This window comes from Desmodus rotundus, chromosome 3 (genome assembly GCF_022682495.2).
Source record: "Desmodus rotundus isolate HL8 chromosome 3, HLdesRot8A.1, whole genome shotgun sequence".
Classification (NCBI taxonomy): domain Eukaryota; kingdom Metazoa; phylum Chordata; class Mammalia; order Chiroptera; family Phyllostomidae; genus Desmodus; species Desmodus rotundus.
In genome coordinates, this window is record NC_071389.1 from 23,818,697 (window position 1) to 23,838,791 (window position 20,095).

At 45.7% G+C, this 20,095-nt stretch overlaps 1 long non-coding RNA gene across 1 annotated transcript; it reads right to left on the reverse strand.

Moving 5' to 3' along the window:
* Positions 1 to 14,112: 14,112 nt before the first annotated feature.
* On the reverse strand, positions 14,113 to 19,680 carry LOC128780354 (uncharacterized). The gene is made up of 4 exons (XR_008426288.2): positions 19,421 to 19,680; positions 18,915 to 18,952; positions 14,971 to 15,086; positions 14,113 to 14,373 (listed from the first exon to the last, which is right to left on the reverse strand). It is a non-coding gene; the product is annotated as an uncharacterized lncRNA (long non-coding RNA).
* Between the last annotated feature and the right edge of the window lie 415 nt (positions 19,681 to 20,095).

The window sequence follows — 20,095 nt, forward strand, 5'->3', positions numbered from 1 at the left end:
TTCATAGCAGCACAATTCACAATAGCCAAGTGCTGGAAGCAGCCTAGATGACTATCAGTAAATGAGTGGATCAAAAAACTGTGGTACATTTACACAATGGAATTCTACGAAGCAGAGAGAAAGAAGGAGCTCCTACCCTTCACAACAGCGTGGATGGAACTGGAGAGTAGTATGCTAAGTGAAGTAAGCCAGGCGGTGAAAGATAAATACCATATGATCTCACCTATAAGTGGAACCTAATGAACAAAACAAACAAGGAAAATATAACCAGAGACGTTGAAATAAAGAACAAACTGACAGTAACCAGAGGGGAGGGGGGATAATGAAGGAAAGAGGAGAAAGGGTCATCAAGGAACATGTATAAAGGACCCATGGACAAAGCCAAAGGGGGGTAGGATTGAGGGTGAGGGGTGGGGAGGCGGAAAGTTGGGGGGAGAAAATGGATCAACAGTTTTTAAAAAGTTCTCATCACAAGAAAAAAAAAAGTACCTAAGCCTCCCTTAAGGTCTGTTTTAAATCACCCTGGGTGCTTGCTTGGACAGCACATAGACTAAAACTGGACAATACAGAAAAGATAGGTAGTGTGGCACCTGTGATGTGGAAATTTGTGAAGTGTTCCATATTTTTGGAGCAGTTACCATGGAAAACAGTATGAAGTTCCTCAAAACATTAAAAACAGAGTGAACATATGATCCAGCAATTCCACTTCTGGATGTACACCCAAAAGAATGAAAAGAAGGGTTTCAAAGAGATCTTTATACAGCCATCGTCACAGCAGCACCATTCACAATAGGCAACAGGTGGAAGCAACCCAAACGCCCCTCAACTGATGAATGGATAAACTGTGGTATATACATGCAATGAAATATTATTCAGCCCTGAAAAGGAATGCAGTAGGGTGGAAAAGGTGGAAGGATTAAGAAGTACAAATTGGTAGTTACAAAATAGTCATAGGGATATAAAGTACAGCACAGGGAACATAGTCAATAATATTTCCATAACTCTGTGTGGTGTCAGGAGGACACTGGACTTATCGGTGGGACACCTTGTAAGTCATATAAATGTCTAGTCACTGTGTTGTACAGCTGACACGAATATAATATTGTCAACTATACTTTTTTAATTTAAATTATTTTTTAAAAGGAACTCAGTAAAAAGGAAGAAAATCCTGTCACATATTGTGACACAAATGAACATTGGAGAAATTATGCTAAGTGAAATAATCAAGTAACAGAAAGAAAGATAGTGTATTATTGCATTCATATGAGGTGCCTGGAGTCATTAGATTCACAGAGACAGAAAGGAGGGCGGTGGTTGCCAGGCGCTGGGGGAGGAAGGGATATAATTGTTTGAACTGGAGACGGATTTTCGGTTAGGAAAAATGGCCAAGTTCTGGAGGTAGAGGGTGGTGATGGCTGCACAACGATGTCAATGTGCTTCCTGCCAGGGACTGTACACCTAAAAATGGTTAAAATGCTAAAGTACATATTATGTATATTTTATCACAAGTTTTTGAAATCGCCTTAGAAGGGAAAGCCCATGTAACACAGAAGAGGGGGAGGACATGAGGGACTCAACTGTAGATATGGCTGAAGGTTTTGGGTCAACGAGGCAGACAAGCTTGAAAAGATGCCTTATAGACTGAAATGTATAAGAATGCATTTCAATGTGTTCAAAAGGCATATTTGAAAAACCAGCCAGGGGACCGGATTAAGTGTTTTCCTTCCCTTAAAGTCATGTGACTGTGCATATGTTGATGTTTAGGGCTTTTTATTGATCTTTGCTCACTACGTTTATAATGATGACTGTAAGACGTGAAATGCAAATTGCTTAATGGTGAATTGCCTGGCTAAGAAAATTTCAACAAGATAATAGGAGTTCCTGAGCAAATCATGGAATCGACTGAAGAAAGTGAACAGACGGAGGTAAAATTCCGACAGGCACAAGTGCAGGGGTGGCCCCAGCAGGCGTGGGCACATCCTGAGTGAGCCGGAACCATTGTCACCATTCTCTCAATGCTTCACCTCAAAGGGTCGGCCTCTTGATTTCCTTAGTGCTCTCAGTGGGGCAGTAACATGGGTAACTTTTGTAATAAGGGGTGGCTTGAACACTTATCTTGTGAAAAGAGCCTTGAAAACTTGTTCTGCCTCACTAATTAATACACACTGGTTCTGTGAGGAGAGCTGCTGGCCAGTGTTTCTGAGACGTCAAAACCTCGTGTGAAAATATCACTAGGTTTTAAGCTGCATGAATTTGTGGTTCACTTTAATGATAAAGTGACTCACAAAACCAGCTTATGTAGCAAGTATTTTTTTTCAAGGTTGAACACACTCAATCAAAATCTGTGAGGTCAAACTGTGGAGGTACACTATTAATAATCACACCAAGGCCTTGTATTAATTATAGGGACTCCCAGAACTTCAGGCAAACTGGCTCTCCAACTTGCTGACACAGCCTTAAAGCAAAATAATCAAAGAGCTTCACATCTGCAAAAATGCTTGATCTGTTCATTTCTTTCTTACCTACATCATTGTCTTAGTAAATGAGACTGAACATCTGCTTCCAGAGAGAGAGCATAGATATCCTTTATCCTATTCCTCCAGCTAAGTATAACTAAAACCTTGACACAACATATAAACAAACACGAGACTCTGAAAGTTGCAAAGACCTTGGCTAGGGGCTTCAGAACCCAAGGAACGACTCAGCAGTGAATCCCTTGTATTTTCTTTTTGCCTCCTCTATCCCACAGGGTGCTGGAGATAAAGACAACCGGGAAATGTCAATGAGTGTGGAGAAGAGGAGAGCCTGCTCTCTTTAGACAAGAACCAAGAAAGGGGAAGCTTAGCAAGACAGATTGACTTCTAGAAAGTAATTGCTCTATTCCAGCTAAACATCATAAAAAAACCTTTGGCCCCATCTCCACCACCACCAGCAAGAGCTGAATAGTAAGTCTAGAATTTCATCCTCACCCAGCTATAATGAGGTGCTCGGCCCTCTTCCATCTCTGCCCCCTCAGTGATATCAAAAAAAGCCAAGTGGAAAGGACTTCTGGCCAAGATAGTAATGTAAGCAGACACGGCTCACCTCTTCCCACAACTACATCAAAGTTACAACTAAAATATAAAATAACCATCACTCAGAACTGTCAGGAATCGAGTTGAATGGAAGTCTGACAACTATGGAATTAAAGAAACCACATCCATACAGACTGGTAGGAGGGGCGCAAATGTGAACAGGCTGGTTCCTTACCCACATGTGGTGGATAAAAATTTGGAAGGGATATCTTGGGATTGAGGAGTCCCAGCCCCACACTAGGCCCCCCTGCCCAGGGTTCCAGTGCCAGGAAGATAAGTCCCCACAACATCTGGCTGCAAAAACCAGCAGGGATTGAGTCAGTGGAAGAAACTGCTGGAACCCCAAGCAGTTCCTCTTAAGGAACCCGCACACAGACTCACCTACTCAGACTCACTCCCTCTGGGCTCCAGCACCAGGGTAACAGCTTGACAGGCATCAGAGGCACACTGGGAGAAATTGAAGTGTTTGGCATCAAGGCAAGCAGATGCTACTGTCCCTTTTCTAAACTCTCCCTCCACAGAGCCAGCAGGCTGGTGCCATATCTGAGACTCCATCAATTTGGCTACCACTGTTTAACCCACCTTAGAGATCTCCAGAGACTCTACCCCACCCAAATTATGGGCCCACCTAAGCTGCTTTTCCATATAAATGGCTGGTCTTGGCTCATGCTTCACAGTTTCCTAAATCCTCTCAAACAAGCAACAGCTGGCCTCGGTGAGCCCCAGGCCCAGCACTAGCAGCAGCCAGCCTAGATTCACAGCTTGGCTTCTCCTCAGAATCTCCAAGCCCAGCACAAGCAGCAGCCATCTCAGATTGTTTTATAGCTCAGGAAGAGTGGCTCCAGGCAAACACTGGTGGGGGCTGACCTTGGCCTGCATCACCCAGGAAACCCGAGGGCCAGAACACCCAGTGGACGGCTACAGACCCTGTTGGAGCACCACCACCCTGCCCCTGCACAGCTGATCCTCTGCAGAGGGTGAAGGTTGGTGGTAAGTGGTCACAGCCAATCCTTGTAGCTCACTGGCCTGGGTAAATCCCTCTCATTGATCTGCCAACAGCAACCAAGTCTCAAGTACAAGAGGGTATACTCAGCCCATATAAAGTGTGCACCTTGAGTACCCAGCTTGGGTGATAGGGGTGGCTGTGCCACTGGACCTTATAGGACACCTACTACATTAGGCCACACTACTAAGACACAGAGTCAAAGCAGCTCTACCTAATACATAGAAAGAAACACAGGGAGGCTGCCAAAACAAGGAGACAAAGAAACATGGCCCAAATGAAAGCACAGATCAAAACCCCAGAAAAAGAGCTAAACAAAATGGAGCTAAGCTATCTATCAGATGTAGAGTTCAAAACACTGGTTGTAAGGATGCTCAAGGAACTTAGTATGGACCTCAACAGCATAAAAAATATCTAGTCAAAAACAAAATATACATTAATTGAGATAAAGGACAATTTGAGGGAAAACAACAGTAGAATGGATGAAGTCAAAAATAAAATCAATGAATTGGAATATAAGGAAGCAAAAAAACAACCAAGCAGAACAAGAAGAAAAAAGAATCCAAAACAATGAGGATAGTATAAGCAGCCTCTGGGACAACTGCAAGAGGGTGCCAGTAGGAGAAGAGAAAGAACAAGAAATTGGAAATCTATTTGAAAAAATAATGAAAGAAAACTTCCCCAATTTGGTGAAGAAGATAGACATGCTAGTCAGGAAACACAGAGAGTCCCAAAGATTATGCAACGAGGCCCACTCCAAGACACACCATAGTTAAAATACCAAAGGTTAAAGATAAAGAGAGAACCTTAAAAACAGCAAGAGAAAAGAAGTTAGTTACTTACAGGTGAGTTCCCATAAGACTGTCAGCTGATTTCTCAAAAGAAACTTTGCAGGCTAGAAGGGATTGGTAAGAAATATTCAAAGTCATGAAAAGCAGGGACCTACAGCCAAGGTTGCGCTACCCAGCAAAGCTATCATTTAGAATCGAAGGGCAGGTAAAGAGCTTCTCAGATAAGAAACAACTAAGGAGTTCATCATCACAAAATCATTATTTTATGAAATGTTAAAAGGACATATTTAAGAAAAAGATCAAAACTATAACAATAAAATGGCAAATATACATATCTATCAACAATTGAATCTAAAAAACAAATTAAGCAAACAAGAAGAACATAGACAGAATCATGGATATGGAGAGTATTTTGATGGTCTCCAGATGAGAGGAGAGTGTGGGGGAATGGGTGAAGAGATGAGGGGATTAAGAAGTACAAATAGGTTGTTACAGAATTGCCATGGGGATGTAAAATACAGCATAGGAAATGGAGTAGCCAAAGAACTTACACGCACGACCCATGGACATGAACAATGGTGGGGGAGATGGCCTGAAGGAGTAGGGGGTGCTGGGTGGAGGGGGGCAGAGGGGGAAAAATCAGGACAACTGTAATAGCATAAACAGTAAAATACAATTTTTTTAAAAGCCAAGTGGAGAACTGGAAATTTAATTCCCACTAAATGGCAAAGAGGCTTCTCTACATTGTGTCAGTGGAGATAACATGGGGAGCCGTGACTTCTCCTCCCACCAGTGGTACCAAGGTGCTCCTCCCACTTCCTACTGAGGTAGTATAAGAAGAGGCCTAGTGAAGAGTTGGGACTTTCGCCACCACCCAGAATTGATGAGGCCACTCTAACACCACTACCACCACCACCACCTCCACCACCACCACCACCACTACCTCTACCATCTCCACCATATCACCACAACCCCCATCATGTTAGTGGAGGCCATATGGGGAACAGAAACAAGGCACATCTGTCTCACCCAGCCAGGATGCCATCAGGAGAGCCTAGTAAGGAGCCTGAACTCCCAGTCCACACAGTGGTAACAGGTAGTTCTTCCCCCACAATGGTGTCGGTGAAAGTTGAATGGGGAACATGGACTTCTATCTCCCAACCAGAGCTATGCCAGAGGAGGCCTGATAAAATAGACTGAAATTAAGATCTAAAGTCTCATAATAACATACCCAAATTGTCCATGTTTTAATTTTAAAAATCACTCAAAATAACAAGAACCAGGGAAATATCAACTTAAATTGGAAAGACTATCAAAAATGTCAACACAGCGATGGCATGGATGTTAGGATCATCTGACCAGCATTTTCTATCAGCCATCATAAAAATACTCCAACAAACGATTACAAACACATTTGAAACAAATTTTGTAAAAAAAAAATCTCAGCAAAAAATTATAACATATATAGAAGAAAGTAGAAAACTTTAAACTGAAAAAATAAAATAACCAAAATTTAAAAATTCAGTGGATTAGCTCAATAGCAGAATGGAGAGGGCAGAGGAAAGAGCCAGTAAACTTGCAGAACAATAGAAATGATCAAATCTGAACAACAGATAAAAAATAGACTAAAACATGAACAGAACCACAGGTGAGTGTGGAACTTTAATAAAAGATCTAACTTTCATGTCATTGGAGTCAAAGAGGGTAAGGAAAAGAGTAGACTAGAAAAAATATTCAAAGAAGTAATGACTGAAAACTTTCTGAATTTGGCAAAAGATAAAAACTTACGAATTTAAGAAGCTAATCCCAAAGAAATCCACATTAAGGTATATATAGCCAAATTTTCTGTAAACTAAAAACAAACCTGGAAAGCAGAGGAAAACAATTGCTTACCTATAGAAGAAAAACAATTTAAATGACAAGCAACTTCTCATTGGAAACCATGGTTGCCAGAGAAAGTGGCATAACATTTTTCAAGCATTGAAAGAAAACAGCTGTCAAACTACAAACTTATATATATCCAGTGACAATGTCCTTCAAAAATGAAAAGCTCAAGATATTACTACAGGGAAGAAAACTAAGAGAATTTGTAGCTAACAAATACACCTTAAAAGAATGGCTAAAGGAACTTAAAACTTGAAGACAGGTCAATAAGGGACTACAGGAGGGACTACAGGAGGGAAATGATAAAATAAGGACCCTTGGGATGGCAGGGGGAAAGAAAAAAAACAATGGAAAGAATAAAAATATGGGCGAATAAAATAGACTGCTTCTCTTGAGTTTTCTAAATTATATTTGATGGTGAAGCAAAAATTATCACACTGTCTGATGGGGAGAAAAAGAGGGATACAAGGGAAGGTAAGATTTCTTATACATCACTCAAACTGAAAATCATTAACACTATAGATTATGATAAGATTATATATATTTATATATATATATATATGAGCAGCCACTTTTTAAAGAAACATATACAAAGAGATACACTCAAGATATCATAGATAATTCAAAATAAATTCTTAAAATGTTCAAGTAATCCACAGGAAGGCAGGAAAAGAAAACAGGGGGGGAAAAACAAGAGAAAACAAAAAAAGTAGATGTAGGTTCTAACATATTAGTAATTACATTAAATTACATTAGTAATTACATTATCTAAACACACCAAATAAAAGATGGAGATTGGCAGAATGAACTTTTTTAAATGATCTAACTATATATCAACAGAAAAAAGGCAAGACAACTGTACCTGAACAACAATAAATTAAAAATAAATAAATAAATTTTAAAAAGTATAAAGGAAAAGTGAATACAAAAGTTAAAAAATAAAATAACAATATAGGCAGGTTGAAAGTGAAAGGATGGGAAAAGATATATCATGCAAATATTAATCAAAAGAAAGCAGGAATGCTTGTATTAATAACAGATTAGGTACACTCAGAGCATAGGAAATTACTAGAGACAGATATTATGTAACGATAAAAGGGTCAATTCACCAAAATACATAGTAATCCTAAATATGCACGCACCAAACAAAACAGCTGCAAAATATGTGAAACAACATATAAAAGAAATCACGCGTCATGATAAGTGGAGCTTATTCCAGGCATGCAAGTTTGGTTCAATATTTGAGAACCAATCAGTATGAGTCACCATATTAATAGGCTAAAGAAATGAATACAATAGCATTTTCAACAAATGATATTGGATATCCACAGGCAAAAAAAAATGGTCCTTGACCTAAACTGAATACCTTTTATTAAAATTAACTCAAATGTATCATAGACTTAAAACACAGAACTCTTACAACTTCTAGACAAAAGCATAGAAGAAAATCTTTGGTACCTAGGGCTTACTGAGGAGTTCTTAGACATGAGCATGATCTGTGAAAGAAAGAAACCAGTAAGTTGGACTTCTTCAAGATTATAAAAGTTGCTCTGAAAAGAACCATGTAAAGAGGAAAAATAGAAAAGCTACAACTGGTAGAAAATGTTTGCAAACCACATATCACACCAAGAACTAGTATCTAGAATATAAAAGAACTCTCAAAGCTCAATGGTGTATCACCTCAAATTCATTAGTATGACCACTACAAAAAAAAAAAAAAAACCCAAAACAGAGAATAACAAGTGCTGGCAAGGATGTGGAGAATTAGACCACTGTGATTGTTGTTGGGAGTGTAAAATGGCACAGCCACTATGGAAAACAGTATGACAGTCCTTCAAAAACTTAAAAATAGAACTACAGTACAATCCACCAATTCCACTTCTGGGTGTACATCCACAAGAATTGAAGGCAGGGTGTCCAAGCGGTATCCATACATCCATGTTCACAGCAGCATTGTTTACAGTAGTCAAGAGACGGAAGGAGTCCAAGTGTCCGTCAATGGATGAATGGGTAAACACCGTATGTTACGTACTTACCACCGAGTGTTATTCAGCCATAAAAAGGAAAGACATTCTGACATATGCCGCAACACGCACAAACCTTGAGGACATAATGCTACATGAAATAAGCCAGTCACAAAAGGACAAATACTATGTGATTCCACTTATATGAGTTAGCTAGAATAGTCAAATTAATAGAGACAGCAAGTAGCATGGTGGTTCCCAGGGGCTGAAGCGGGGGGAGTGGGGAGCTGTTTAACAGGTAAAGAGGTTCAGTCTTGCAAGATGAAAAAGTTCTGAAGATTGGTTGCACAACAGTGTAAGTACTTAACACAACAGAACTGTACACTTAAAAACCGTTAAGATGGTAAGTTTTACAATATGTGTATTTTACCACAACTTTTAAAAACCGAGCAGCATGAAAAACAAACAATTCAATTAGAAAATGGGCAAAAGACATGAGGAGACATTTCACCAAAGAGAATGTAAGGTGGCAAATAAGTGCATGAACTTCAGTGATCACTAGCCACCGGGGAAAGCAAATTAAAACTGCAGTAAGATGTTACTACACATCCGTTAAGCGGGTTAAAAAAACACCGACAATGCCAGATGCTGGCAAAGATTCAGGGAAACCAGATTTCTCCGCTGGTGATGGGAATGTAAGATGGTACAGCAATCTGGAAAGCAGATTGAAAGTTTCTTTTAAACTTTATCAGACATCCATAGAATCCAGCCTTTGTACTCCTGGGCATTTATCCCAGAGAAATTAAACATGTCCACACAAAAATATACACATAATTGTTCACAGCCGAAAACCGGAAACAACCAAAATGCCCTACAGTCGGCGCCTGAGTAAACAGACTGTGGTACACCCATATTGTGAACAAATTGTTGATACATGCAACAATGTGGATGACCTCAAGGACATTATCTAAAAAAAAGTCTCATACGGGGTATAATGTAAATGCTGACAGCTGTTTTGGGGGGTTTTGTGGGGGGGGGGGGGTTGTAATGCAATTGCCCAACCGAAGCTTGAATTGCGAGGCATCCACATCAAAGATGACTATTCAGCCCTGGCCCGTGTGGCGCAGCGGCTGGAGCATCCTCCTGCAATGGAACGGTTGTGGCTAGATTGTCAGTCGGGGCACGTACCCGGGTTGGGGGTTCATCCCCCATCGAGGTGCAGCATGTGCGACCCCCAGTCAGGACGCTAGGATCCTCGGTCCATCAGGGATCCCTGGTCTGGGTGCATATTTAAGCAACCAATCGATGTTTCTCTCCCATCGGTGCTCCTCTCTCTCCCTTCCTCTCACCAAAAAAGCAAGTGAAAATGTCCTCGGGTGAGGATAAAAAAAAAAAAAACACTCTCCAATAAACACATTGTCAGTCACACGACTAGATGAAGGGTGTCTGGCAATTATCACCAGAACCGTAGGGCTGCCCTGGCTACACATTGGTTATTGATGAGCTAAGACCAATACAGCACACTGGGTGATTTCATTTATACACTATTCTTAAAATGACAAAATTGCAACGATGGAAACTGACTCAGTGGCTGCCAGGGGGTAGAAGTGGTCACAGGAAGGGTGTGACTGTGAAAGGTAGCACAAGGAAGATCTTTGTCGTGATGGACTAGTTCCAAATCCTGATTGAGGTGGTGGTTACGCAAAGCTACACTCGTAATAAAAATCACATGGAACCATATACACACTATCAATGGCAATATCCTGATTTCGATATTGTACTACATTCATGTAAGAGGTCACCAATGGGGAAACTGGATGAAGGGTCCCCTAGATCTTTCTCTGCTACCTTTGCAACTTCCTGTGAATCTATATTCAAAATAAAAAAGGTTTTAAAAAAGGAGTAAACGAGACGGAGAGGGCCTCTGAGACCTTTTCAGACTGCTGTTATGATCGAGTAAATTGGCCTCTTTGCAAGATACACCTGTGGACATGCCCATGCATGGCAACCTGAAAATCTCGCCCATGCCTCCTCTTCGGCAAAATTCTAGGCATCTTTCCTCGGTGCTTATGCTGACACAGCTCATAAAGCAATAAAAAAACATAAAGTCTTGTCATTTGTGTACCAGTGTCTAGACAAGCCTGAGTGCACATTTGAGACCGAGGCAGAGAGAGTAAGTCATCTGGATCCGGAAACCGGTGGACAGTGCCCATCCGATGTCTGTGATGTCCATCGGTGACCGTGTCGCACGTACGACTAAGGCAATGGGCCTCTGTCTACATTCCTAATAGAAGGAAAAACTACGTCTCTACGCCAGGTTATTTTATTTATTTACTTACTTACTTACTTTTTAATTACTTTATTATTGTTCAGTTACAGTTGTCTGCATTTTCTCCCCACCACTCCCCACCCCCCACCTTGCTCCAGGTTATTTAAAAGAACTATATTATTATTTTCTCAACTCAGTTCACAGGATCCCTGAATTCTCACCCCAGGTTAAGAACACCAGCTCCAGGTATTCTTTGAGCTGCATTCCCATAAGTTTTGACTTGTTCCTATTTTCATTTATGTCTGCTTCAACGTATTTCCCTCTCTCCGTTGCGATTTCCTCTTTGACCCAAGGGCTATTTAAAGGAGTGTTGCTTTGCTTCTCCTTCGGGCCCACAGCATATCCTTTGCAAATGTGTTTTAAAGGTGAAGTTCCGAGAGCCTGGAGATAAAGGAAGCTCCCCTGGCAAAGCCATTGCTCCTGCAGCCAGCATGAAGTGTTTAATGTGCAGATTTTATTGCTTTAAAATTTATCATTTTCTAAAAGAGCAGTAATGTAGGTTCAAGCTTCAGAGATGCAGTGGTTGCCTGGCAGCGAACCCAGGGCTTGGGCAAAGACGGGCAGAGAGCCTGAATTCGGGGCTTGGGCAAGGGCCAAAAGAGGGTGCTCACTGCTGGTGGGTCCTTCATGCTGCTACCTGGCTGGCCTTTCTGCTTTCTCTCACATTGCAGAGAGCTCCTGGGGGCCACAGGGAGCAGAGATGGAATCTTCTAGCTGAGCAGGACCTGATCCAAGTCCTGACTGAGCTGCGTATAAAATCAAAGAGCCGCCTGGAGGATGTGGGGGAAGGGAGGAGAATCAGGCAAAGAAGCCTGGTGCAGGTGCCAAAACAGCCTGCAAGGCTTTGGGCACTAACTGCCCACACACCAGGTTGGGAGGGTTTTGTCCCCAGTTTGGAAATGCAAGGTATACTGGTTGAGTTTCCTTTGGGTTGTGCAGGATAGATAGCAGTTGGAAAATAAAGAGGAAGATTCGGTGAGGTTTATTTCCATTGCTTAACGTGTGAGTGTGAGTACACACGTCAACCTTCCAGCCCTTGGTTTCCCCACATGAACAGAAAGGAGGTTGAACAGAGCTCTGTGGACCCTTCCAATCCTAAACGTCCACACTGTAACCTGCCGAGTAAGCAGCGTGGCCCTCTGGGCCCTCTCAGGTTGCTCCTCAACGCGTGCGAGACGATGACGCCTGTCCATGCCCAGGACTGTGTGACGACTAGATGACAGTGGGCCTGGGGAAGCGTGACTCTGGGCATCACAGTGATGTGACCTGTTTTCCAAGCCTCCCCCCTTCCCCAGCCTGAAATAGAAGAACAAGATTATGGTAAGTGGCAAGCTGGCATCTCTGGCCCCGCCCTCCACCCACGCCAGAACTCCATCCCCCATCCCACCTTAGGCCCCCCACAAATCTAGGACCTCCCGGGAGCACTTCATGTGCACTCAGGCCACCATGTGGCCTCTGCTTCCTTACAACTCATTGAAACAACGCCCCCTTTACTGCCAACCCCACACACAGCAGAGGTGCCATCTACACCTCCCACGGCAAGGTGCTACCTTGTGGGTATCCACTGCCTGCCCCGAGGGGGCCAGCGTCCAGCACACCAGTGCCACGGGCGGCAGGGGTGCAGACTCCCCTGCCAGGGCTATGACTAGAGGCAGGCAAATGAGACACCTAGGGTGCAAAATTTAAGGAGGTGCCCATGCTCAGGGTGGTGCAGGGCCCCGCTTGGCACACTCACAATACCCAGACTGAATGGCTTTTTAAACTTCACTCTCTAGGTGCCTTGCTAGTGTCACTCTTGTCCCAGCCCTGCCCATTGCAGCAAAACTTATGGGCCCATGCAGACCATGACCTGAATGCTCAGTGGCCCAGTGATTGTGGATCAGGGGACAGCTGTCAGGAAGCGGGAAGTCAGGGATTGCCTCGCCGTGCTCTGGAAATGGAATCACATTTGTGGTACTGTGGCCCCGTGCCCTCGCCCCAGCTGACTGGGTCAAGGGAGACACCCGACCAAGTGGAACCAGTCAGATCTCTCTGAAATGAGGATTGCCAAATGCCATTTCCTTTCTGCAGGAGGCTGGAACCGTGCACATAAGCCCCAGGCCTGGGAGGTGTCATGTTTGACTCTGAGTGGGGAGAAGCAGAGGAAGGTGACGTGCAGAGAGAGGGGAGAAATTGAAGTGAAGAGTGGAGGGGCTCCAGGCCCACCTGCATTCCGGTCCTGCACGCCCCAGACTTCCCCCCCATCTGCCCAGCGCAGTTCCTCTCCTGCTGAAGCCCACTTGAGTGGGCTTCTGCTCCTCGCAGCCTAAGAAATCAGAGCCACTGAGGGTTTCTCTCACTCCTTTCAGGCTCCTAGCCCCAGAACTCGAGCCAGGCCCAGGGGCTCTGCTGGGGACCCCTCTCACAGAAAACACCTCTAACCTCATGTTTTTCCTCCTAATTTTACCATCATCTCTTTCTTCTCATAAAGGGAGTTTTTCCAGGAGGTCCTTGGACCACTGTGTAAGTAGATCCTCAATTCATTTTCTCTCTATTTCTCTCTCTCCTAATTGTAGTCCTCAAATGGGTCTGAATCCCAGGGTGGGAACCCAAGCTTGGGCACCACTGAGGCCCAGCCACCATGCTCCCAGGGTTAAATGTGTTCCCTGGGTGGCCTCACCCATCAGGATTCCAGGCACTCTGCAGACAGCCTCTCCTCTGTGATGAAATTACCCACTCACACGGGTGCCTATCTGCCAGGTGGCATGCTGGTGAAATTCCAACAGGCCTGCAACCCTGCTCTGCAGGGACTGCCAGGCAAGACACCAGGCAGCATCCATCAGCCATTCACCTAGACTAAGGTAAGCCTGAGCCAGCCTCCTCCCAGGGAGGACAGGAAGGGGTGGGGTAAGAAGCAGTGGCTCTTGCCATTTCCAGTATCTTGTCTGCCCCAAATCCCTCACACATACCCCAGATCAGCAGCCCTTTCCTGGGTGAGGCTAGAGAGATGGAGAGAGGACCTGTTACCCAAGTATTTTAATCATCTATAGTGGCTAACAAATCACCCCAAAACACAGGGACTCAAGACAGCAGCCGTTTTATTAAGAGCTGATTCTGAGGGGTGACTGGGCTCAGCAGGAAGGTTCTTCTGCTCCTGTAATGTCAGCGGGGTGTGCAGTCATCTGGGACGTGACTGGGCTTGGATGTGCAAGGTGGCTCATTCACATGCCTTGTGCTTAATGGGAGTGGATGAAAGGTGGGGATTCTTCTCCCTTTCTGTGGAGCCTCAGGTCTTCTCCTCCACGTAATCTTTTCTCGTGGTGTCTCCGGCACAACAGCCAGCTCAGGACTCCCAAAAGCACAGAAGAAGAAGTTTCAAGACTTCCTAAAGCTTAGGCCAGGACATGGCACAGTGCCACTTCTCTGCATTGTCTTTGTTAAGAGTCACAGGCCAGCCCAGACTTCCCATGGGAGGGGACCACAGAGTGGTATAAATACCAGAGGGCAGGGTTTGTTAGGGGTCACCTTCGGAGCCTGCTGCCCCACGGAGAAGAAACAAAGCTATGATCTGACCTTGGTTTACAGACCATGGAAAGAGGCAGGACTTGCAGATACTCAAATGTGGATGCCATGCCATTGCACAGACCTGCTCTATCGGGACACATAGATGCTGAGATAGGCACCTCCACACACTCAACCTCACCTTCACACTGGCATGCCCATGAACTCGCACTCACACACGCTCACCTTCAGAACAATATGGCCATGCACTGACACAATCACATACACACACACACCCCAACGCTCTATGTTTTGTACATTCTTATTTAATCTCTCACGTGCGGGCCTTCAACTACACAGGCTGGCCCAAACATCTCAGGCTGGCCCAAGACCCAGAAATCACTTGAAGGACTACTCAAGTGAGCGATAACACAGCACAGCTCACCTGGACTGGAGAAAATCCATGGGTGTAGAAACCTGGGACGCAGAATTTTGAGCATCCCGCGGGGCCAGAGAAAACCACTCAGCGAGAGCGCTGCTCCACACAAACCTGCAAGGAGCCTCAATGGGAGAAAATGATTTAATTATCAGAGTGTCACCAAACAAATTGCATGCCTCATTTTTGGGTACTTAATGTTTATGGTAATTAACATTATGAAGATTTTTCTTCTCTCTTCTGTTTATATTTAGTTTAGTCATCCACAAAAGAGCTAAAATTATTTCAACTAATTTTAGGCACTCTCTTTTATGTTGCCCCTACATTTCTTCCCCAGCGCTGCTACCCGAATGCAATCTTTAACTTCAGAGACAGCCAAATTCAGGACAAATTGGAATCAATGCGGCCTTTGTCTTGGCTAATAAGTGGCTGCCTCATGGAGGAGTGCGGAACTGCTAATTGGCCGATCTCAATAGGGAAGAGACAATGGTGGTGAGAAAGCTAGGGGATTAATTATAGGGCGGCCTTCTTCGAACCCCAGCTTCCTCTGCTCCTGGCCTGCAATGCTGCATGGGTGGGCCTCTCCAGTCCATCTTCAGAAACAAGTCCTGCCAGCTGGAACTCGCCTGCACTGGGGATTCAGACCAAACACCAAGCACACACAAAGGTCAAGGGAGAGAAAGGTACACAGTGAGCAGGTGGCTATCCATGAGGGAGAGGGCCCGAGAGCGTGTGTGCTGCAGAGGAGGGAGAGGGGACTCTCACTGTCACAGGGAGGTTTCGTGCACCTGCTCCTGAGGGAGGTACGACGATGCCCCCTCCCCATGAAGAAATCGAGGTCCAGAAAGGTGAGGGAATGTGCAAAGGATGGCAGGTTAGCTCCTCAAATGAGGCAACAGTGCCCCCACTGAAGCGACCAGGCCAAGAGTAAGGACTCCTGAACCTGGTGGAACTCAGCTTGGCCTGATTTCAAAGCCCCTGCTCTTTGCACTACTTTCTAAATCTTTCCTCCACCATTAGTCTCTGGCCTCTGAAACCTCATTTCATTTTCTTCGGGGTAAAGGAAGCACCTCCTAAATGTCCCTTCCTAAATGTCCCCGTTAAAATGCAAATACATGTGCTGAGTGGAGGAAGGCATGCATCTCTTACCCCAGATTTGCTGTTTAAATTAGGCACCTGACACAGGGAGAGAAGCGCAGGTTCTTGAGGGAATAACACACACCATTTTGGGGGGGAGGGGAGGCGGAGCTGCTGAGAGACAGCAGGCCTAGATGCAGCTCCGTGGTCATCTTGGGAGTGGGGTGGGGAAGCTCAAAAGGGGTGGTATCTGGAAGGAGCGCATGGGAACGATTGCACCAAAGGCAAAGAGGGCCAAATCCAACAGTCCAAGACCAGAGTTGGTATTCTCACCCCAAAAGCCACTCTCCCTCCCAGATTCCACATGTCTGTTGCTTCACGTGGGTCCCCAACTCTGTCCTCTCCTTGGCCCGATCTTTCTATTCTACCTTCGAAGCGTGTCCTCCCCTCTCCAGTCTCTCAGTCATCATCTCATGCTCAGTTTGGCTTCTGCCCTGTGTCAAAGTGAAATGGTGCTGGACACTTGCTGAAAGTGGCCAGAAGGATTTTATCTGGGCTACTGCGATGGGTGGGGAGACTCCTGGGCAGGGCTGAGTGCAACTCCAAGCACGGCAGAGGCAACTGGGGATTGGTGGCCAAGCGGCAGGTGAGAGGGTCTGTGTGTGCACAGAAAACCACGAAGAGAAACTTAGTTCAGTATCAAAGGCAGGGGAGTCTTACTAAAATGACTTGGCAGGATTCTTGCTAAAACTGGGCTCAGCAGAGCAAGAGGACCAAACCGAGGGTGAGGCCAATTGAGAAGAAGGCTCTGAGGAGACGTGACTCAGATGAAAGCTGGTCAGAGTCCTTGTCACCTATCTCTGAGCCCTCTGCCTCCAGGGTCACTCCTCCTGCCCACCCTCCATACAGAGTCAGAATTGGCCCCCAAACCTGGGGACTCTGATCCCGTCGCTTTCCAACTTTAAAGCCTCCGTCAGCCCCCACCACCCGAAGAATGACATGCAAACACCTAGTATGTTGCACACAAGGCCATGCAGTTGTAGCCGGCCAGTCTTGGAAAACCTGGCCCAGAAGGAAGAAGACTCCCTGGTGTTCACTCCTGAGTCCCTTTGGGTCCTGGACCTGGAAGGGCTAAATGCACCAGAACACAGCCTTCCTTAGCTAGTACCTTGCTTTTACCCAACAGTACACCTTAGTGTTTCCAGAACTCCTTCTTGGGCTTTATCTCCTCGGCTTTCACAACCTCCCTGGGTCACAGGCAGTCTCCTCCCCACAGATGAGGAGTCAAAATCAGGGTAGTTAGGTGACCTGCCCAGGCCACAGCTCAGAAGTGGACTCAGCCAGCTTCTGAGCAAGCTGATGTTGTGATTGCTCCCTTTCCCCAGTAGGTGATAAGCTTCGGAAGCAGAGGTACCACGTCTGTTTGGTTTACCATTTTACACCCACACTCAGCAGTACCTGATACACAGGACCACTCTATAGAAAAGGCAATGGAATCACTGGCATTTATTGAGGACCAACTTTGTATCTATCCCATGCTAAGTGTGTTAGAAGGACACCCTTTGCCTAACACTGTTATTAATCCCATTTTACAGATAGAGAAATTGAGGCCCTGAGCAGTTAAATCACTGACTCAGGGTGGCACAGTTAATAAACTGGAAGAGCAGGGACTTTCACCTGGGTCTGCTGGAGCCCATGGTTCCAGCCTGCACGCCACACTGCCTACTAGCTGCCCTGTGAAGAGTGAGGGAGGGGCTCAAGGAAGGACTTCAGTTCCTGAGCTCCTTGCAGTGTGCTGGGCTTTCCTCTGCATAACCACCTCCTCACTTCCCTCGCCACCCTGACCTCCGGGCTCAGCTGAAGTTGACACTTGGCAAGCAAAAGAATTCCCAAATATTAAATGCTTATAGCTAATGTTCTTCAGTAAAGATCATTTCAATATTTTAAGATATTAATGTTCTTTTGACTGGTCTCCTTTCTAAGCAGCTCTGAGTAAACACATCTATCTGGGGCTGATTGATTCTTGCGAATTGCACTATTACAGCCTAAACCAGGATATTCTGAGTCACACACTCGAGAGGAGGAATGGCTTGGGGTAGGCATGTGTGAGTGTGTGTTAATATTTTTTTAAGTTTCCTTTTGTGCTCAACTCGAGAGAAATATTTGAAATTCAAATAATGAGGTATTCATAGTGAGTTTAGCTTTTCTTATGCCCAGGGTAAAAATAAAATAAAATGCTAGACCTTTTTCTTCCTCCATTATACAGTGCTGACTTTCCTTTCTCATTATGTTTACGTCTAAGATTTGAATGAGAGTAAAATCTAAAGGAATTACCGCAATTCTTCAGTACATTTGCAAATCAATTAAGAGGAGCCAAATTGTGCTCCTGTCTTTTGCAGGGAGCCAGCCTTCCCCAGCTCACGGATGCTGCAGCCCACAGCTGCCCAGCACACAAAGCGCAGCTGTCATGTCCAGAAGCAGGCTTGGCACTTCAGCGCTCACCTCCAATGGCCAGTGCCAACCGTTGAACCAACCCCTTGCTGGGCAGCTCCACTTACCTGCCAGAAGCTGAGTCTCCCACAGGGTGTTAATGGTGCTGGAAAAGCACACAGTCTTTGGAGTCCAACGGAGACCCGGCTGTGCAGCCCCTGCTCCGCTGCCTCCTGGCTCTATGACCTTGGGCAAATCACCTCACCTCTCTGAGCCTCAATTTCTTTGGCTGCAAAGTGGAAACAATAATGCCTCTTCCAAGGTTATCTTGGGAATGCTACCTGGAGGGACGGACCTCCCACCTGCCTGGCACACATGGGGCCAACAGGGTTTACCTTTCTTTTATTCAGAGCTCAGAGGGAGGGTGAGATTTCTTTTCTACTTACCATTCCAGGTCCCTGAGGGTGTCTCATGCACCTAGGTCCTACAGGAGAGGATATTCCAACAAGACCTGAAAGTTAAAGTGCCACCTCCCCCAAGAAGCCCTGCCAGATTGCAGCTATATCATATCCTCTCTTCTTAAGTCCTTCTGAATTATGGGAATTTTACTCTCTCCCTTGTGTTCTCTGCCATATACCCACATTTCCCCTCTCCACAATGAAGCAATTCCTTAAGGGCAGGGACAAAATGTGATGCCTCTGTGCATCTTCTACTTTAGCCAAACAGAATCTGTTGTGGTTTCAGGTGACTTTCTTGCCACCAGGCCTTTCCTGGTGCTGTCCCCTCCAACTGAGGCACTGCTGACCCCACTCTAAATTGGACCAGCACGTTTGCCTGGACCAGTTATGGGTGTGCCCCTGCAGGTTCAGGTGAGGGGGAAATACCCCACTTTTTGTTTTGGGGGTGGGCTCAATCTAAACTCAACCACGAGCCCAGGCTGGGGTCAACTCACCGCTGGCCTGCCTGGAGCAGGTGATTCCTTGGGCTCTAAGCTGTCCCCGGGAGACCTGTGCCCAGCACCACTCTGGCTCTGCCGGGCCACCATCCTGCCCAGGAGAAGCAGGCCCCAGACTACAGGGCTTGGACTCTGTGGCGTCGACAGCGAGGTGGCTCCCAGAAGAGGTAGAAGCTATGCAGCATGGCATTCAGGAGAGGGTGGGGTGAGCCGAGAGGAAGAAGTTTCAGGGCGGAGCGGCAGAGCCCTGAGGAGAGGGCATCCGCTGACGCCCAAGCACTGGGGCAGGGCCTGGCTGTCCAAGTGCAGTTACAGGCCCAGGCAGGCAGCCGGGGAGGGCAGAGGGGTTAGAGAAGGAAGGACAGGGCACTGCCAGCCATTGGGCTGGCCCTCCTTCCTCTGTGCCCCATCAGTGTCCTATCTGTGACTTAGAGGGTTTTGAGGGGGTGGCCTTCAGGGATCCTTGTAACTCTAACATTCTGGGACCCTAAGGGGTGGCACAGCACAGACAAAGGTGTGGCTTGTGCGCCAATACACCTCCCATCCTCCACCCAGGCAGCCAGGTGACCTTGAAAACATCTTCTGCCCCCACACTCCCAGGGGCTGGGTGTGAGGCGTGGTCCAACTTGCTTTGTTTCCACTGAGCACAGGTGTTAGATACTGTGCCGAGGG